General features: G+C 42.4%; 1 protein-coding gene and 1 long non-coding RNA gene across 9 annotated transcripts in view; one reads left to right on the top strand and one right to left on the bottom strand.

Moving 5' to 3' along the window:
• Nucleotides 1–19,408, top strand: part of RAD51B (RAD51 paralog B) — a 465,395-nt gene that overhangs the window by 393,552 nt on the left and 52,435 nt on the right. The window lies entirely within an intron of this gene.
• Nucleotides 5,217–11,729, bottom strand: LOC137857551 (uncharacterized). Its single transcript, XR_011097135.1, has 3 exons — nucleotides 11,050–11,729; nucleotides 9,711–10,873; nucleotides 5,217–8,845 (listed from the first exon to the last, which is right to left on the bottom strand). It is a non-coding gene; the product is annotated as an uncharacterized lncRNA (long non-coding RNA).

Genomic DNA, 19,408 nt, shown 5'->3' with positions numbered 1-19,408 from the left:
GCATCTACTGGTTGCAGAGTAATGTTACCCAAAAGAGTCACTACAGAACCATGGATGACATGTATAGCACAGATGATAGGCTTTTCTCTGGTTACTCTGTCTTAAGCCTAATGCCTTATATTTGACCAAAGGAATTCCCAAGATGCTGTGATTTGAAGATGTCGAGAAATGGAGAACATGAATGTACTTTCCCGTTGCATTACTTTAGCCTGGCAGCAGCCTTGCTGAGGAGCTGGTTGCAGTGTTAGGATGGGACAGCACTGAGATTGCTTGTGGCTGCTGTGAACCTTGGCTTGTAATTTTATGGCTGTGGGGGAGCATGTTAAACTTCAAGCTGCTCCTCACAGTACAGAATGGCACACAGCAGCACTACATAGCCTTAGGTGTATACTACTAAGAGTTTGTAATATCTAACACAAAACCCAGTAATTAGTCTTTTTCGTCCCTCTGATTACATATGCATACATTGATTAAAGTCACTCCTGTGCTGTCTCTTTTGTGTGCAGGAAGTTGTGCTGAAATTTCATAAATACTTCCCTTGCAACTGTAGTTTGTTACTAGAAGGAAAGACTGCCTTGAGAATAGAAGTGTTTCTGCCTTCTTGTCACCTGCCCCACTCCCCTGCTAGAGACTCCAAAATGTCATCCTAAAATTTGTGACAAATGAATCAGTTGTTTCTTTACTTCCTAAACAAAGTGTCCTTCCCACTTTCCTTTTTCTACCAGAAAGTTGTCTCCTTCTGTTTTCTTAGAAATAAGATCACTTGCCTTTCACAGCCAAAACTTATTTCTGAAGAAACAGCTTAAGAAGTGTTGTCAAGATGATCCCCGCTTGAATCATCAGCACTGTTTCCTGCTTCACCCTCCACCCTCCCTGGAGTTCTCCCAGCCACATACCTGACCTGAACCTAATTAGTTGGTGAGAGTTAGAAAGTTTGCCGCCCGTGGTGTGGCTGTGGGCCAGGCAGGCAGAGTTCTCTGTGCCTGGTACTGTAATTGTTGGGAAATCTTGCTTGATGGACAGAAGGTTATTCTGTTGTTTGGGTGGTGGTGTGGTTTTTTTTCAACAAAGGTCCTGGAAATGTGCAGGAGCACATTTTGGAGCTCGTAAATTTGAGTCTTTAGAGGCAGAAGGAAGCCCATGTCTTTAACGTTGCTGACAGACAAATAGTATCAAGAGCTGTTTTACTTCCAAGAGTGTTTAAAACAACCTTAACACATTCTGTCCTGCTTTTTCAAAAGTCCTTATTATTATTTTGAGGTCTGTTTATGCCTCTTGTCTGAGTGACACAGTGGAGTCTTTGTTAGGTGAGAGAAGTATGTATTGCTAGAACAGTAGGACTTGCTTCTCTGCTTCTCTTTACCAAAACAAGGGGCTAGTTTGCACATCATCTCTTACCAACAGCCCTATTGAACAGTCCCACTGACTTCAAAGTTGCTTCTGCCCATAAGGATTATGGCTCCTAGGCTGAGATGCATTCCTGGGAATCAAGAGTGGTCTGGAAGTATCCTCCTGCCTTCACTGGAGGTGTGGAATGGGCCATATGTCCTTCCACCATGCTGTTACTACTGCTTTGCACAGAGGAGGAACAAAGCACAGCCTCATGGTATGGGCCATTTAATGTGAAACTTGTTCAACTGTACTTTTTCCTCCCCTCTACTAATGGCCCTGTAAATTTTCCAAGGAATGTACTACTGAACAATAAATGTGTCCATTTGTTTGCTTGGATATTGTAGTGCTGTAATCTTCTCTCCCTCCTGAATCATCAGTTTCAATATCCATCAACATTTTTGTTGGGGAATGAAGTACTCTGAAAGCAAATGCCTAACAGGCACTGGAGAGTGTGAATAACTAACATTAAAACCATTATATCAGTGGCTTTTATTCCATTGTCTATGTATCCATCAGGGTCCAGTGACTGCTGAGGAATCTGCACAAGATAACTGAAAACAGCAAAAACATTTTCAGGAGGCAAATTCATAACGTAGTCATCAGCCACTCCTTTGGAAAATGGCTGCTGTTCTGGGTAATATCTGCAAATGGGCAGAGACCTGAACAGCAGGGAAGAAATGATCAGGTGTAGATCACTATCGTGTATCCAACCTCAGGGTGCTAGGGGTGTTTGGGAATCATTCCCATCTGATAGCAATTTAGGCACCGTTACAAATGAGTTGTTTCTGTCAAGGTCCTTGAGAATGGATGGCTGCATCACAAAAAACAGCTTTACGTTTTGGATTAAATGGATTGATGATGGTAATCCCAATAGAAAAAGAATGAGAGGAGAACTGTAATGGGAGCTCAGCAAGCCTCTCTGCTCTGGAATTGTTCCACTGGTTGGGGGAGTGCTGGGAGCGGACTGAACGGGTCTTGAGCTTCCTGCATAAAAACTGCATTCAACTTTATTTTTTATCAACATTAGTTTTTTGTAAAAACAAAGGCTGCAAAAGTTAGTTGGTTTAAAAGGCCTCCAGTTCTAGAAATGTGCTCCTACCTTTTCTGTTCTCTTTGGAAATTATTGTTTATCCAGCGTAAAAAAAAATTCATGGACAAATTCTGCCTTCAAGATCTGTAAACCTGATCAGTGTCTTAAAACCCCTGGAAGCAATGGCTTTGTTTATCTCCAGAAGTCCAAGAATAAGCTGATTTTGCTATTTTTAATCTATCCGGAAATATGCAAAGAAGAGAGCTTAATTGCAAACAGACCAAACCTTATATAGGAAACGGGTACGTCCCTTGGGGGCACCTAAAAAGTGAATGTCTGAAATTAAATTCATACATTCTTCTCCCTTGCTCCCCGAAGCACGTACTCTTCTAATGAAAGAGAACGCTGTATGCAAGCATCATATCCCAGTAGTTTCCTTCCATTATAACACTCTGGCTATCTTCATATTCAATTAACAGATGTTTCCCAGCATGTATGAGCTCAAGGTGACTAGTTGTATGTGTCTGTAATAAAATCATTAAAGAGGACAGAGAAAAATTAGAAAAATAATGGCTCCATTACGAAGATCTTAATTTGGTTACCAGAGAAAAATGAAGCAGGAGTATTGTGTTTCCAAGATCTCACCCACACTTTTCTCAGGAGAACGCTACCACACCGAGCCAACAAACATCAGTAAAACTTTTTATCGTGAACGTAGCTCCCATCACCTGCCCTGTGATTCTGAAATCAAATCGTATCCTATGGTAGGTAACATACATCCTAAGGTGGACTGGGCATGGTTAGCTAAACTAACAATCTCCCACCCAGGAAAAAAAGGAACGGCATTGGTTTTGTACAGTCAGAGAAGCAGGCTCTGACTGGCAGTGCCATTTTACTGTTGGCTCTTCTACTACTCATCGTATGACCATTGAACACATCACATGTGTCACTCTCTCTGGATGTGCCCTACACTGCGTCGTGAAGCTTGGCTGGAGCACTGGACCAAAGCTGCACTCCTGCAGGTTTGGAAAGAAGCTCACCCCAAAACTCCTCAGGCATCTGTACCAATGCCCATCTATTAGCAGAGCGTGCTTTGCTGTGCTCCTACAAGCTGAAATGGCTCAGCTGGGCTCCCTCAGGTACTCTAAGGCCACCCGAAGAGCATACCATGCTGCTCCTGTGCGTTGCATACTTGCCATCAGCACGGAAGGCTTTGCCATGCCCCACGCTATCAGTAGGCACTGCCATGCTCTCTGGGCCACGGCATCTCCTGAATCCAAATCCTGGCCTCCGGATTTTGTGGTCTGATAGCCGTAACGGTCTGGGTAACATCCTAAATGCTGAGTGGCCTGCTGGCAAGAGCGCACACAGGGGACCCAAGATCTGTAGATTTATTGCTTGTAAACCAAAAAGTATATTAAAAAAAGAAGAGATAAAAATAGATGGGGAGCTTGGGGACCGGAAAGGCAGCCAGTGGAGATTAGGTTGACTCATCCAGTTTGTTTTATTGTAGCACAGTTCCAATAACGGCTGTATTATTTCAGCTTATGTGCAGTGAGCAGACATTTGTTTTGCATCGAAGCTTTTTCACATAAATGTGCTCCATTTTTCATTTCTCCTTGCATTTCCCAGTGTTTCAGCTGGCAATTGCGCAGGGGAGAGGTGGTGGCTCCAAAGGAGTATTAGCCAACTTCTCAGCTGGTACAAATCAGCAACACCCCCTGGTCTTTAATAGAGCTATGCAGCTTTATACCAGTTGAATCTGCCCCAACTTTTCTTTTAAAACATGTCCCACCTTATAAAGAGCTGTGTTTTCTTCAGTGATGGATTCTGAAAATAATGAAAAGTGCTGGGCCGACTGCCTCACAGAGCATGTACAGCGTGCATCTTGGCAGGCTCAGCTTTCTGGTGTGTGGCTGTCTTCAGTCCGGGGGACTTTTTGCCAGAGAGCAGTAAGAGCCCGTCACACGCTGTCTGCTGGACCTGGGCTGTGGTCTGCCGGCCTGCACAAAATCTGCACGCGGGTCGTCCTACATGCTAGCTCGGTGCCTCCCAGCATTTCTAGCCCCACTTCACTTCAATTCATTAAAATTTTTCTGTGTCTGCGTGTAAGAAAATATGTGGAATGTGTGTCAGGCTTCATTAGCTGCTCGCAGCTTGCTTCACGGCTTGAAAAGTGCTGCCCTGCCAACTTGGGCTGCAGTCAGAGGCTGAAGAGTTCGTTAGAAATGGGTCTGGAAACAACCACAGGGAAGGAGAAGAGCTGTTTACCTGAAGCGATATGAAATCGGGTGGATCCATGTCTGCGTTAGAGGCTGCGCATTTGTTCCAAGATGGTAGCACTTTGCAGCTCCAAAGGTGCAGGCAGACTGAGGGAACGCTTTGGGTTCTGTGCAGCTTTTTAGAAAAGCCTGTTTAAAGGTGGTTTCTTGGGACAGAACCTGGTGAACGGGTGGGTCACTTCTGGCCCATGTTCCTGTGCATCTTACTATCAACTCTCAAGCAAGCCAGCCTCTGCCATATGGACTATGCAGCTGTATATTTTTACTGGGATTTTGCTAATGTTTTAGTTGAGATGTTTATTTGCATGTTGCCTTCATTTCTCTACACAAATTACACAGGGTAAGTGGCGTGGACTATATAGCTGTGTTAACTAGAAAAAGTGCCTTTATCTCTTCCCTGTGTTTTGTTTTTTTAGCTGTAGGGAGATGGGAGGGAGAATCTGCTAAAATGTGATTTTGATTCATCAGAGTCTTCTATTTTATTGTAGAAACTGTATGGTCACAGGCTTCCCCATGGCCATCTTGTGAGTGGTGTGTACAGTTTGTAGCCCACCCCTAGCAATCCAGTTGCTAGGATTGTCTGACATTCAGACAGCTACATAACCAAAAAGAAGGTCCAAGCTGATCCACAATCAATTTCTACATGTGCATATGAATAGAGTTACAAGTACCTTGTTATCATCAACTATTTTCTACAACACAAAAAAAAATAGCTCAACTGTTTTTTCTTTTTTTTTTTTTTCATAAACTTGTCAAGCTCATCGAGCTCTGATGACAGTCACTTACAGGAATAAATGGTGAGGTAACAAGAGTGTTGTGTAGGATTGAGGTAAATTTGGGTCTGAAATAAATGAAGACCTCCATAAGAGGTAGAGTTAGGAAATAAGTGTGTGGGAAAATTGGAGTGAGAAGGCAGCAGGGAAAAGGAAGCCACAGTACAAATTAAAGATTGCAAGTAACAGGGCCGGGTGCCAGGAGTCTCAGAAAAGAAAAGAAAAAATATCCTTGATTAGCTAAACTGTTTGCTTTGCTATATAAAAACTGACCTCCTTGAGGAGCCCTGAGCCCTGGCCTCCTGGGTGTCTGAGTACGTGCGGGCAAGCCACTGCCATGCCAATGGCAACACAAATACTTCAGCAGGAATATTCTGCCCCACGGATTTCCAGTCAGGCCAGGTGCAAATGCTTCATCTGGCAGCAGCTCTGCCTACCTTAAGCCAACAGCGCCTTACGTTTTATCCAGCCTGGCAATGCACACTTTCCCTTTTTCCCCCAATCATTGCAATAATCCCGGTTCCATCAGCTACGTGTGAATGTCTGTGTTGAAGGGAACCGCTGTCTCTCCAAGCGTGACTTTGCAGGGGGCAGATGAAGGGCAGAGCAAGCATGACAAAGGCCCACTCCTCCAGCCAAGCTCAGCATGGCCACAGGAGGGACAGAAGGGCTTTTCCTCTGTGCTGAGGTCTCCACAGACCCAGGTCTGGTTACAGCAGCCAGCAGGGCAAATCTGCTGCCCACAGCCCCTCTGGAAACAGACCTCTGTCTGCTCTCCTCAGGAGTCCCCACTCCCCAGGGAATATCTCCAGCCACCTGCCCCAGGGGCTCTGCCCTGCACACAGATGCTCTAGCACAGAGAGCCTCATGGAAAACCAGAGACCAGGCTCGACAGTCACCATCTTAATGCAAATACGGTCATTAACGTCATCATTTGCGTTAGCCACTGTTATTAATAATATTTTCCTTCTTCTCATCCATTCACAATGGCATCGCTTGAACCATCCCTGCGGAGGGGGGAATTCTAGAGCTATGGGGAATGTGCTTGAGCACCTAACACTTGGTGGATGTGCTTCTAGTGCCTGCTGGTACTTCTGAACACAAGTTGTTCTGTCCTAGACACACGTGAAAAAGGACCCATCACAGCCAGAGCTGCTTGGAGAGCACAGACAGGGATAGTTATACATGGAAACATCAGCTCAAACCTTTTGTCAGCAATTCCATCACTTTTACTTGCAAAACTGTTACTTGCTCTCTTAAACGCCCCTCTTCCTCCACTCCAAATCTGCAAAAATCTATTATGTACAATTTAAGTAACATAAAGACCCAAAGAGAAGAGCAGTTTTTTAACAGCAGAGGATGGAAGAATTGCAGGACTTCTTTGTAACAGAACAAGATTGAAACAAGCAATGTTTAACATTTGTAAAAACTTCTAGAGCTGAACTTCTCTAAACCCCTCTGTTACAACCCCAGTTTTACAGATGGAGCAACAAAGAGGTGGTTGTATGCACAAGGCCTCTAGAAGGCCTGTAGACATAGAGCTCAGTTCCTGGAGTGGGAATCTATATTCAATCTTGGGACTGTACCTCACTGTCAAAAGCTGCTATCACATGGGTATCGAATTGCAGGGTTTCTTCTATAAACCACAGCTTCTAATCTACGCTGAATCATTTGTTGGGGCAGAGAATGTCCTTTCTGGCCTTTAAAATGCACAGGGCTGCATGGAGTACAAAACATGCCCGTATTAAACTGTTCTAGCTGTCTTTGTTTGAGTATATTAATAAAGATGAGGAAGGTCAGATGGAGGCAGCTTGCCTTGAGTGCAAGGCTGCTGAATGTTTGAGACTTGCTGTGCTTACAGGTGTATTCCAGCATGCTCTCTGAGGAAGAAAACAGATTTTAAACCCAGGCAAAATCAAGCAAGCTTAACTCAGGAATGTGAGAGCGCAATATCAGAGGGATGTCACTAAAAAAGGAAGAAACAATGACAGCTATTTTCTGTTCATACTGCACTGTTCATCCAGGAATATCAAAAGTCTTCCAAAATTCCAGTGAACTCTCAGTTCACCCCTTTGGATGGCTGAGTGCTACTGTCTGTGTGTTACAGATGAAAAAAGAAAGGCACAAGAGGCTGTGCAGCCATTGTGTAACACAGTGGCATTAGATTTTGGGTGAAGCTGCCTTGTGCAGTCAACACACCCCTGATTTAGACATCATGTGATGTCTAGTTTCGGTAGTATTGTCCATGGCCAAAGGTGGTCCAGGGCTTCTGGTCTCCTTTTTTTACCTACTAGGCAACACAGTCATTTTAGTCCTTTGTACAGGGTTCAACAAAAGGGGAGAGCAAGTTACCAAATTGTTCCTGATTTGAGGCTTCTCAATTTGAAGAATTTGAAACTGTTGATGTATGGGTTGTTTGCTTGTGCTGATGACGTGAGATGTTCCAGAGGCAGGAGAGCATTAGAGTAGAAGGTGAAGGCAGGCAGGAGTCCGAAGGAGACGAGGAGACTGTCATGCACCAGAACACAGTGCCTAGGAAATGCTACTTAAAAGTACACCCAGAATTCAAAACCATGCTAATGCGGCCAAAATGCAAGCAGCCCCTTATTAAGTGGGGAGAGAGAAATGGAACATGAATAGTTTCTGAGCATGAGCAAGCTGCACGCACAGGAACAATTTCCACTGCTAGTTTTTAATTCTGCTGGCTTTTTTGAAAGTATCTGCCTCCTATTCCAGCACGATCAGAATGAAGGCATGGGATTGCAGTATGATTGGCATAGCAAAAATAGGAAAACAATATGAAATGGGAGTCTGTCACATGAGTAGAGTGTATTAAACTGATTCCATACAGTATTTTCATCCCAGAGTGCTTGAGAAGTTTGTGTATAAATGAATTACTTCCCTGTGGCTCAAATGTAGCCACCTCTGTGCTGAAATGCAGTTGTCCTCATTGTGCATCCAGTGCTTAAGCTGCTTGTGAAAGATTTGCTTTATTATGCATCTGGTTTCATCCGGCTGTTTGTAATAAAATGAAGGCTTTGCAGCACCTGATTCAGATTCACAGACTGGAAAGGGCAGTTATTAATGCCAGAGGTTCTAAAATCACTGAGTTTTCCAAATCAAAATTCAGAAAAGGTATGTTAATATGCAACTGCAAACAGTTACAACCAATCACATAAACGTTGCTTGGTGAATCCTGAGGACCCTGGCAGCATTGCTTGCATCTCTAGAGCTGGAAAATCGCTGCTACAGTTGTTGGAGTGGCATTTTGTTACGTGTTTGCTGTGTCCTGGACTCTGTTTCTTTATGATTCTTCCACACCCCCATGACTGAAGGGGAACCCGTGGAGATGGCAAGGAGTTGAAAGACTGCAGGAATGAAAAGAGTTTAATTTTTCTGTCAAGCAAAATGTCAGTAGTTTGCATATTTCCTTCATGTGTTCTACCTCAGTTTATCAGACCTAAACCAGATCACAGCGTAATTCCACACTTCTGCTCAGTGGTTACCAACTTCTTTTGATACTTTTTCCTACCATCTCATTTGATTAGGAATAATGGGAACTAGAGTGGTAGAGCCAAATCTGTACTATACTGAGGATGCCTTGCATTTAGTTATTCCTACTACCTTGTTAGAGCTTGTTTACCTTAGGCAGGTACAGTATGTGTAGTAACAATAAACTTGATACACCCGGCCATCTTCTTACTTCTAGGACCTTATAGTAAGGTTACCTCAGGAAAGTAGAAATAACAATCAAGAGAGGGTATACAGTTTCTCATACATTTATTCATACTTTTGTCTGAAATCAGGAACAAGGCTGAGAATATTCTGTGATGGTCTCATGTACTTTCTGCTGGATCTCATCCCCACCATAAGCAAAATTTTTAAGCAAATCATCACCTACAAAATCTAGCTCTGGACTTTGCATCATTGCATTTTCATCAAATGCTCTAGGGATTAAGTCTGAACCTGCCAAATCCCTCATAATCTGCAAATCATAAATTTGTAACTGGAAAAAAACCTTTGTGTTCATGAGGAGAGGGGGGTTGCCAGGCCATTTTGGCAATTGCAGCAAGTGGCTTATGGTCAGTTTTCTAACACAGGATTCTCTTTAAAAAAAAAAAAAAAAAAGACAGGAAACCTTTTACGTTTATGGACAAATGCCAAATCCTTCTTCTCTGTTTGAACGCCCTGACACTCAGCTTTTTTACTGTTCATTGCACAGAAATTACTGACCTGCAGATCTGAGCATATAGCTGCAAGAGGATTAGCCCGGTTCTCTTCTGGGGACAGCTCTGTCTCACGTGTGCTGCTAAGATACCTCGGGGCTGCATCCTTTTCCAGTTTCTGGAATTGTTAAGATTTGTAGTCAAAGTCTACTGGATGTCTTTGTACAGCAGTGCCCTGGGGTTGTCAGGTCACACAGCCAGGTCACACACACATCTCCTGGGGCTTCCATTCCAACAAGTCCTTGTGCCCTCTGCTTCTGCATGCAACCCAGCTCCTCTGTAACCTTGCTGCATACATTGCCATGACATGTCTCTCACCAGCGTTTTATATCTGTTGCAAAAAATCAGCATTTTTGCCTGTCTAACCCAGCTTAGTTTCTTCTCAGGGCAGCTCTGAAGCCTTTTACTGTTATTCTGTTGTTTTTCTGTTTTCTTTTCTTTCTTTTTTTTTTTTCTTCTTTTTTTTTTTTTCTTGCTGATCTTAACATCATCTGATCTGTGTAAATGCTGAAAACTTGGTCCATTATCAAACATCTGCTGTATTTTTGGAGAAATGTCTCAAGTTTGGTGAAGCAATCCAAATCACCAGAAATTGTGATTCTCAACTTGCACAAAATGCGTGCTCTGTTTTTTAAGGGTTTCTGCCAGACCCTGCTGACACATGAAGCATAAGAAAATATTTGGCATCAGCCACTTCCCCAGAGGTTTTTCCTCTTGTAGGTAGTGGAAAATGATCCCTCTGTACACATGTATTCAATTCTTTTAGGTCTATTCATAAGCAAAGGTTTCATCTCTTTTTTTAGTATACCCATTCTGATGGTTTCGCTATGCAGTTTGTGGTAATGAATATATTCACCTCCTTTTTTAGCCTCTGCTGCAGGGCACAGGGAACCATGCCAGGGCTGTAGGTTGTGGAGCAGCCCTCAAACTGTTTTTCAATGACTTGATCCCCCAGCTCTCCAAAGAGAAAGGCCTCTTGAGAAAGCAAAAGACTGGTTCCCTCTTCTCTTACATTATTTCTGAGTCTGTTGCTTACCTAGCTGCTGACTTTCCAACGTCCTCGCAGGAATGAACTTAACACTATTAGTCCAGGGTTTTACCAGTTTCCACTGAGGCACAGCTGGTGCTCACGCTGCTGCTGGCAACGCAGGCTCATGCACCAGTAAGCGCCTGAGGGCCAAGAAATGTCACTGCCTTACCGGGCACTGGGAGCCCTTCATACTTCAGACCCTGACCCCCCTGTGCCCCTTCATACCTCAAACACCTCCCTGTGCCCCTTCATACCTCAGATACCTCCCCGTGCCCCTTCATACCTCAGACCCTGACTCCCCTGTGCCCCTTCATACCTCAGACACCTCCCTGAGCCCCCAGCCCCTCTCCACAGGGCTCAGTACCGCAGCCCTTCAGGGTGTGCGTCTCCTGGTGACACCCTCCAAAGAACAACAGGACAGACCCTGCTTGCTTGGGTTCCCTACTCAGGCATATGCCAATGCCCCCAGTTACTGAGAGGGCACTTGGGTTTGTTGCACTGAGCGACAGGGGGAAGGGTCTGCCCTGAGACTGAGCGCGTGGTTCCTCTTCCCATCAAGTTCAGGGGAGGTTCAGCTCCCAGCCCAGCTTTGGTTACCAGGGAGGCTCAGCGAAGCAGAGCTATAAAGCAGGCCAAATGCAAACATTTGAAGCTCTGTGGCCCCTTGCAAGGGAACTATGCTGTGTCAAATCTCAACAGCTCACACTTACAGCCATGTCATCAAGGAGCATGAGCACACAACTGTTGTTAGAAGAGAGCGAGTGAGAAAAAAATAATAAAAAGAGAAAATGCAAGAGGCTTAGGAGGCCCCTGGTTTCCTTAATGGAATTAGCCCTTCCTTTATGAATTCCAGGGCTAGATGCTGTAAATGTGATTCACATACTCCCTCCCCTCACCAAAGCAGAAAGATCTGCTAGACACATGTTCGGAGTGGAGCAAGGGAAGATATGACGTGACTCGAGAGCCTGGAAGGCTAAAAGGAGTAGATGGGGGAGAGCTCTGCAGCCCTTGATCTTTGTAAGATTTACTGCCTTTGCCTCTTGCAAAGATCTTTTTTTCCTGGAAAATTGCTAGCTTCTAGCAATTTAAAAAAAAAAAAAAAAAATTGGCTGGGGCAGTAAACAAGATCTTTGAAGGGGGAAGGAAGCCAAGAGAAAGTCAGGCCCATTAGTCACGCAGCTGCATTTCCTGTCACAAAGGACCCCAGTTGAGTAATCACTCAAAATATGCTTATTATTTTTTCCTATTTTATTTCAACTTTCAGCCTGCCAATATCTACTGTAAGAAAAAAATTAAAACAAGAAAAAGAAAAAAAATCTTTTAGCCTCAGAAGGGAAAACAATGTAGAAAGAGACATTGATTTACATTATTTTTCCTTTTCTTTAATTTTCATAGCCTAAAAACACTTCAGTCATATGAGAGAAATCCATGTAGCGTAGAGTGGGTCTGAGGCAGTCCTGGTGTTTTCAGGGCACATAATTTCAGCATGAGTGTGAGTGTCAAAGTTGCTAGTCTCCACATCCAGCTGCTCCCATTAATTCATTGTACAACTTTGATTGAGTCATGTAATAATTTATCTGCAATTTATTTTGGCCATATGAAAGGTAAAGATGGTAATAGCTTCTGCATAATTGTTTTGTCAAGCTTCATTAATAATGCTTATAAGTAACATTGAGTCTTCTGATGAAAGCTTTGTCCACTGTCTGAAGGAAAATCGAGTGAGGATTGAAAAGATGTAGACTTGTAATTTAAAGCAGAACATTCTTATGAATGTATTTAAATGCATAAATGTATATATATATATTATTTTTTATAAGATGTGAAAATAGGAACAAGGTTGTGAAATAGAAGAAGGAAAATCTTGCTGACGCTCTCTCTCTTGAGACACTCAAGGCAGAAGAATAGAGCAGACGTGTCATAGGGAACACCCCCTTTTGCAGTGTTGGAATAGAGCACGTCACAGACTGACTATACCACTTCCCCATCTCTAGATCTTGGAATAAAAGATGCTGTCTCTGGTCAACCTGGTACCAGCTTCAAAAAGAAGCCACAGATACATGAAGGAAGCAAAGCTGAAAAAATACCGTTTTTCCAGATTGCTGCAAAGAAAATACCTCTTTTACCAACAAACACAACTCCAGAATACCAAATTCCACATTTTATTTACTCAAAAGTAATGAGTGTGGTGACCAGGCCACCTATAAAGAATGACCATAAGCAAGCATCAGGGCAGCTGACAGTTTGTAGCCTACATTCCTGATTGGGGTACCTGACTATATGGCTGTATGAAAATGATTACAAAGGAATAAATTCCTTTTTGTATTGCTGTATAAGTAGACAGTAGGTGATTGCAGTTTATGGTACATAATAACATGACTTCAAATACTGCACAAAAAATGAAGCTTACATTTGCATGTAAGTGACTAGTAATGTCATGTAATTCTCTAATTTGCACACATTTGATACCACAGATGTGCAACGTTTTTAAAACCACAGCTTATGAGCAGATGTGATTTACCCAGCAATGTAAATCACAGCTTCCTAACACTAGTTAAAGGGTGCAAACACAAACAAATGTGAGACTTATACAATTTGGTTTAAGAGAGATTTTGAAATGCTGTTTGCATATATTTTGTAAAGCAATTCAAAATAATCATATGTGCTTATTTACACTGAATGGAAAAGTAAGACTCTTGTGAGTCATGATCCAAATATGAAAAGTTCTGCTCCAAATTATGTCTCTAAAGTTCATCCTTTGTCTTTCCAAATGGCAGGCAGGGCAAGCTGTGCTCCTCAACGGGCACACAAGTGTACACTCCCTGGTTTGTGGTCAGAGCTAACACCAAGCCGTGGGGGTGGTCTGCTGCTCTTACACCAGATGACTTTCACTGCTACATATCCCAGACTACTGGATCCCCACATCATCTAACATTCTGTGCGACAGACATAGTTTTGTCCCTAAAACGGTCTCTGCTGCGATGTGGGCTTATAAGTCCATTTTCAGTGATTATTGGTATCCTCGCAATTTAGAAATTATATACTGGTAAGTATGAATGAGTGGAAATAATTAGTTTACAAGAGCAACATAAACTTTGAACATTTCCTTTTATGAGTACCACTGTATGTTATAATATTTCCTATACTACTTTATAGGTATGTATAAATCACACTAGCATCTGATATATCAGACTCGGTAATAAATAGCTACCTATAGAATTAATTATACCTGACCAGTATTTGGGTAGCAACCAATAGTTATTTATTTACCCGCCTGTTTATCTTAGGATATGTATGGCTCTATAGTATCTGGGTATCTCCAAACCTCTGAACTTTTGATGTACTTGTTCTCTCCACGCAGGCCTGATGTAGATTAGTACAATTAGCTCTGTATACGTGTGCCAGTAAAGTCCTAAGATGAATGACTAACCCAGAATAGCCTCAGAAGTGTATGACTTCTTGATTCACCTGCTGGATGCAAAGAACTTCTCTCTTGTATAGATGGGAAGCTGAGTCATAAAGAAATAGTTACGTGCCCATAAGCACATAGATAGCAACAGAAAAGGAATCAGCTCATCGTATACAGAGCTTCAGTCCCTGGCTGTGTGTATTAAATTACTCTCTCCTGTCTTCAGTGAACTGATCATATTTGGTAAAATTGCCAGCAGTTGTTGCTCGTTGCAGTGTGGTACTTCTGTGATGTGCATGGAGGGGACCTAGAAAATAATTGCTTATTAAGCTACATTAAACAGCAAACAGGGCAGTTGCTTAGTACATCGACAACTGAACTTGTCAGCCTTTCTACTGAACTGCTGAATGAATTTGGGCAATTCCTTCACATCCATATACTGGCATTGCTCTAATTTAATATAGGGATAATGCACTTGGAGCTCCAGGCACAAAAATCGCTGTATAGTCCTGCTCCAATTCTCATTTAAGACAGTGGAATGAGAATGCAAAGGGAAGGTACAGGGAAAATAGTTTTTTTTTTTTTTTTTTTTTTTTTTTTTTTTTTTTTTTTTCCAATTAATTGAATGAAGCTTCTGTGGGACAATTCAAAAATCTCCCTTCTGAAACAAGCATGGCTGGTAAGAAAATTTTAGCATCAAGTTGCATGTTGTCAGAGGACATGTTGATGCAGGGCTGTTGTGCTAGGCATGGTGCAGGCTTTGCAGCTGTGATTTAGGGCTTCTGCACCCCTCAGCCTATGGATAGGCCTGTTGTAGAGGGGCTTCTGGTCTGTGTAGATAGATACTCAGACCTCAGGGCTGAATGGAGCTTGCATTGGGGCCAGGGAAAACGCAAAGAGAACCGAGGTGTGGGGGCTGCTACTGCTGGCTGTAGTATCTTAACATCTGTTTAGATGCTGAAACAGAGTCCTCTGGGTCTGCCTCAGAGCTATTTTCTTCTCCTCCAATACAGCATAGGATTGTGGAACTGAGCTACATGTAGCCAATTAACTTCACTTTCAGAGCAAAACTGACTACGAAAGAGTTAACCTGACTAATGGCAACACTTCAGTAAGAGTGAGGGAGGTGGAACTCAAGTCCCAAGTCTTAATAAAATGCAGGTGTTTTATTGTTAGGTTAAGAACTCCTAGTCTAAGACTCCAGCAAGCATTTAAAAACAAGGAAAAAATGTGCTGTTGAATAAGAAACTTGGAAAGGCAACAACGGGCCGTGCTAGGCATTTATGGAGAGTGCAGCATTCACTGGCTAAGGCCTACCATAAAGTTCACAGAGGGAAAACAAAACACATAAACATTATATGAAGGACACCTCTCACAACATGCATCTGGCCTCCGATGTATTACACCTGGGACTAACTTCTGACATTTTTCTTTCCACCATCCTGGCTTTGCTCTTACTGCCCCCCTACAGAGTATTTCTACAAGAGCTCTCCAGCTCTTCCTCTTTCTTGTTTCCTGTTCTGTTTGTGGAACCTATGGGGTGACAGGCAGCATGGGCATCACACACAACTACTCTTGCAAATGCTTTTTCTGTCAGGGATGGCATTTTTTTATTTTTTTATTTTTTTAAAGAGCAAATGATTACTATTGTAGAGCTAGCTAGTTAAAAGAAGTTGTAAAGAAATCGCTCATCATTGTGTTCTCTTTCCTTTTTCCTCCTTATCCCAAGGAAGCAGAAAATTTTGGGGAGCATTTTTCAGTAAACTACACCAAGTTTCGGTCACAAAGCTGAGAGATTGCCCTGAACTTTGAGCTCTAGCTTTAAGTTCTTCATGTGTTTGGAGAACAGTAGTAGTTATGACTTAGTAAAAGGAAGTAGAAAATGATGAACCAGTGAAATCTGAATGTACTTATAGCGGCCCAAGGCCTAAGACAGACAGGTGAGATACTAGCAATACTAAGTGAAAGAATAGAAATGACATACAGAAAACTCTAAGAGAATAAAAATGAAACTGATGGAGCTGTTGAGCTTATAAACATGAGTACGTGCGAGCTCGCATTTACATGGAGCAGAGCTCTTAGGACAGCCTGAGCAAATAATTCAGAAAACCAAAGAACAAAAATCAAAACCCTCTGTAATCACAGCCGGAAACCCAGAAACCCAAACAAGCCCACGTTGTGTGCCCTGAATGCACCACTGCACTGCGTCCTTGCTGCAGTGGCTGTACTGGGCCCTCTGTACTGGTGGGCAGGAATGGGAGCATCAGGCAGGCACGGCACAGGTGAAGAAGGAAGATGAAGCGCAGATCCGACCTCTTCTTCACACACCTTTAGGAATTACCCTTCTTGACTCCCAGCCGTCATCGAAAACAGGTGTATTTAAAAAGAAGCTTCTTGTTAAGATGCAATGGAAATGCAGACTGCAGATTAATAGGGGGACCAAGAGTAGAAATCTTCATTAAGAATATCCCAGAAATCCTTGTAGGAATCTTTGTGTTGCCCTGCTTGTGCATGGTCTCATGGGGACCATCAAGCAAGAGAAGTCTCTGTCAGCATCTGCTAGCTGCTTCTAATTTTAGATCTTCCCTGGCCTTTTCCTTTCCTCCTTTGCTTGGTGAGACTGCTTTTCATCCCACTCCTACTCTCCTTTGCAGCTGCTGGTTCCTGTTACTGTCTTGTGTCAGCAGTTCTCAATCTTCTCAGACAACCCCGCTGTTGTTTGTGCTGTGCTACGTGAGGGAAACAGCCCATGCTTTCTGTTCCCTCCTGAAAAGTCACCGCACCTCAAGCTCCGGCAAAGCTAGGCAAGCCCCTGTTCAGCACAAACCCTGGCCAAATCCAGCACATCAGATTGCAACAACTGGCAGTGCCTCTGGTCTCAGTGCAGGGAAATATCCAAGATCAAAGCTAGAAGCCTGGCTTCTTTTTTCTGTCATCAAATTGGCCTTTTTTTTTTTCTTTCTTTCTTTCTTTCCAGTCTTACAATTATTGTTATCTTTTCTGATGTGTGTTATCTCTGTGAGTCACTGAGAAATAGTGGATAGATTTGCAATAATATATGTACAGCCAGACCAAAGTGTTTTCAAATTAGCTTGTCTCAACTTTGAAATAATAATGATGTCAGTCGCTGAAATATTCAAGACAAATACTTTATACTAGTATTAAGTATTAGAAATAATCACTAGCCTTTAGGTCTCGTTTCAGGAGTTGGACTCGTTTCAGGAGTTGGACTCGATGATGCTTGTGGGTCCCTTCCAACTCAAGATATCCTATGATTCTATGATTACCCTTGCAGATACTGTCAAATCTTCCATATAATACAAAATAGAGCAACATTATCCTCTAAATAGAGCAACATTATTCCTGTGCTGTAAAATTGACTTGTATTTGACTTAAAGAACTGACTGATGATCTTAGCATCCTGTTTCTTATTCCTCTGTCTTTGCATGTTAAAAGTTCCCCTTCCAAATTTCATTTCCCTTGTGTATAGTTATTTTAAATGCCTGAAAAGAAAAAAAAATCCTTTACAGCTTTCTTCTTTACATATAAAATGCTGTAGTTAACTACTTGTAAAAGAAACAAAGATCCCCGTTGGAGAGAATAATAAATAGGTAACTCATTACAGGGGAGGAGGGGAGGAGGGTGACAAGACTAAGATTTTGCTAATAACATGGAGAACAGAAAAGATTAGACTCAGAATATTGAAAAAAAAAAAAAAAAAAAAAAAAAAAAAACCTTTGCTTTTCTGCTGCCCTACCTATACCAACTTTTTGGGTGTATTTCAAGAAATGGTTATTTTTAACCTTATTCTCCTTTTTTTTTTTTTTTTTTTTTTTTTTTAAGTGATGTAAAGAATGTTTTCCCTGTTTTTTATGTATTTATTTATTCAAATTTATTGTAGCCTGGCCTAAAGGGTGTCAGCCTTGTACCTTTCACAGGTGACCTGTAGCTCTTTTGCTGGGTGTGAAAATGCCTGAAGAGCTTATGTGTAGAGCAATGGCCTTCGTTTCACATCAGGTTAGAAATGAGTTCAAGGGACAGCAGTGCAGATGCCCCCACCCATGGCAGGGCTCAGAAGGGATAGGTACAAGCCAGTAAAAGCTGTTTGCTTTCCCTTTCCCTTGCATTACTGTGGGATACTTGCAAACATTTAATTAAAGCTATTGTATGCATGCTTAACTGGGAGCTATCTGTGGTTCCTTGAAACCATTACACAGGAGCACCAAAGAAAATACAAGGGAGTCACTGAAGGAAAATACAAATGAATTAGAAAAGCATAGCAACCGAAGAATACATTTCCCATAATACAACAGTCAAAGGTCATGAGGCCACAGATGCTCAGTTGCTCATGCATATCTTCTATTCTCTCCACTTGCATGCCTGCTCCGGAGAGGGCAAAGATTTAATGAGGATGGGGCTAGCTTTAGCAGTTCTCACCCTTCCTCACACCCCACATCTGAAAGAGCATTGAAAGCCTCTTTGAAGATGGAATAGACGCACATTGAACTGTCCCAGTGCACACACACAATCTGGGGTTTTCTCATCAGGTACAAAAATACAAGGTGACCGTTCTCTTCCGGCTTTCCAGAATACGAACAAAGCTGCTGAATCAAAGACTTATTGAATTTAGGCTGGAAAGGAGTTTCTCCACTGCATCTGTCTTTTCAATCTGCAGTAGCTGCCCTTCTCAGAGTCAAACAGTTCCTATTAGTCAGGTCGTTTTTCCTCAGTCCTTATGAAAAAATCCTGTTCAGTCAAAACAGCGTACTATTTACAGGAAGCTTGGCAGGGTCAAAAAGTGACTGCAAAACCAATCTCTTGTTAAAACACATACATTATCTGCTCTGATGTAGATACTATTAGAGCTCAGCAATCTCTGATTTGATATCAGGACCTTGAAGGTGATTTCAGAGTCAGATTTGTTAAACTTGGCGACGTTATGCGTGTTATCATGTGTCATTAGCAGAGCTAACTTAGTCGCTCCAAGTCCCACTTAATCTATCCAGCTCACTACCCACAGCTTCTGACCTACTTAGTCACTTCCTGTCTTTGATTTTCACCTTAATGCCTCTTTTCTGTGTTGGCCAGTGACTGCCATTTAATCTTAATCAAACTTCCTTGGACTTCCATTACTGTCAAGCACAACTCCTCACGCTGTAACGCGCACCCTTCTGAGTGCAAGAATGTTGATTTGCAGCCAGCAGTCTACCTCTTCTCTTGTGCTCTAAGTTCATCTTTGCTTTGTTTTTCTTCCTGTATGAGTCACTCC

This window comes from Anas acuta, chromosome 5, assembly GCF_963932015.1.
Source record: "Anas acuta chromosome 5, bAnaAcu1.1, whole genome shotgun sequence".
NCBI lineage: Eukaryota > Metazoa > Chordata > Aves > Anseriformes > Anatidae > Anas > Anas acuta.
Note: the sequence above shows the minus strand (reverse complement) of the source record. Positions and strands in the feature narration are given on the sequence as shown.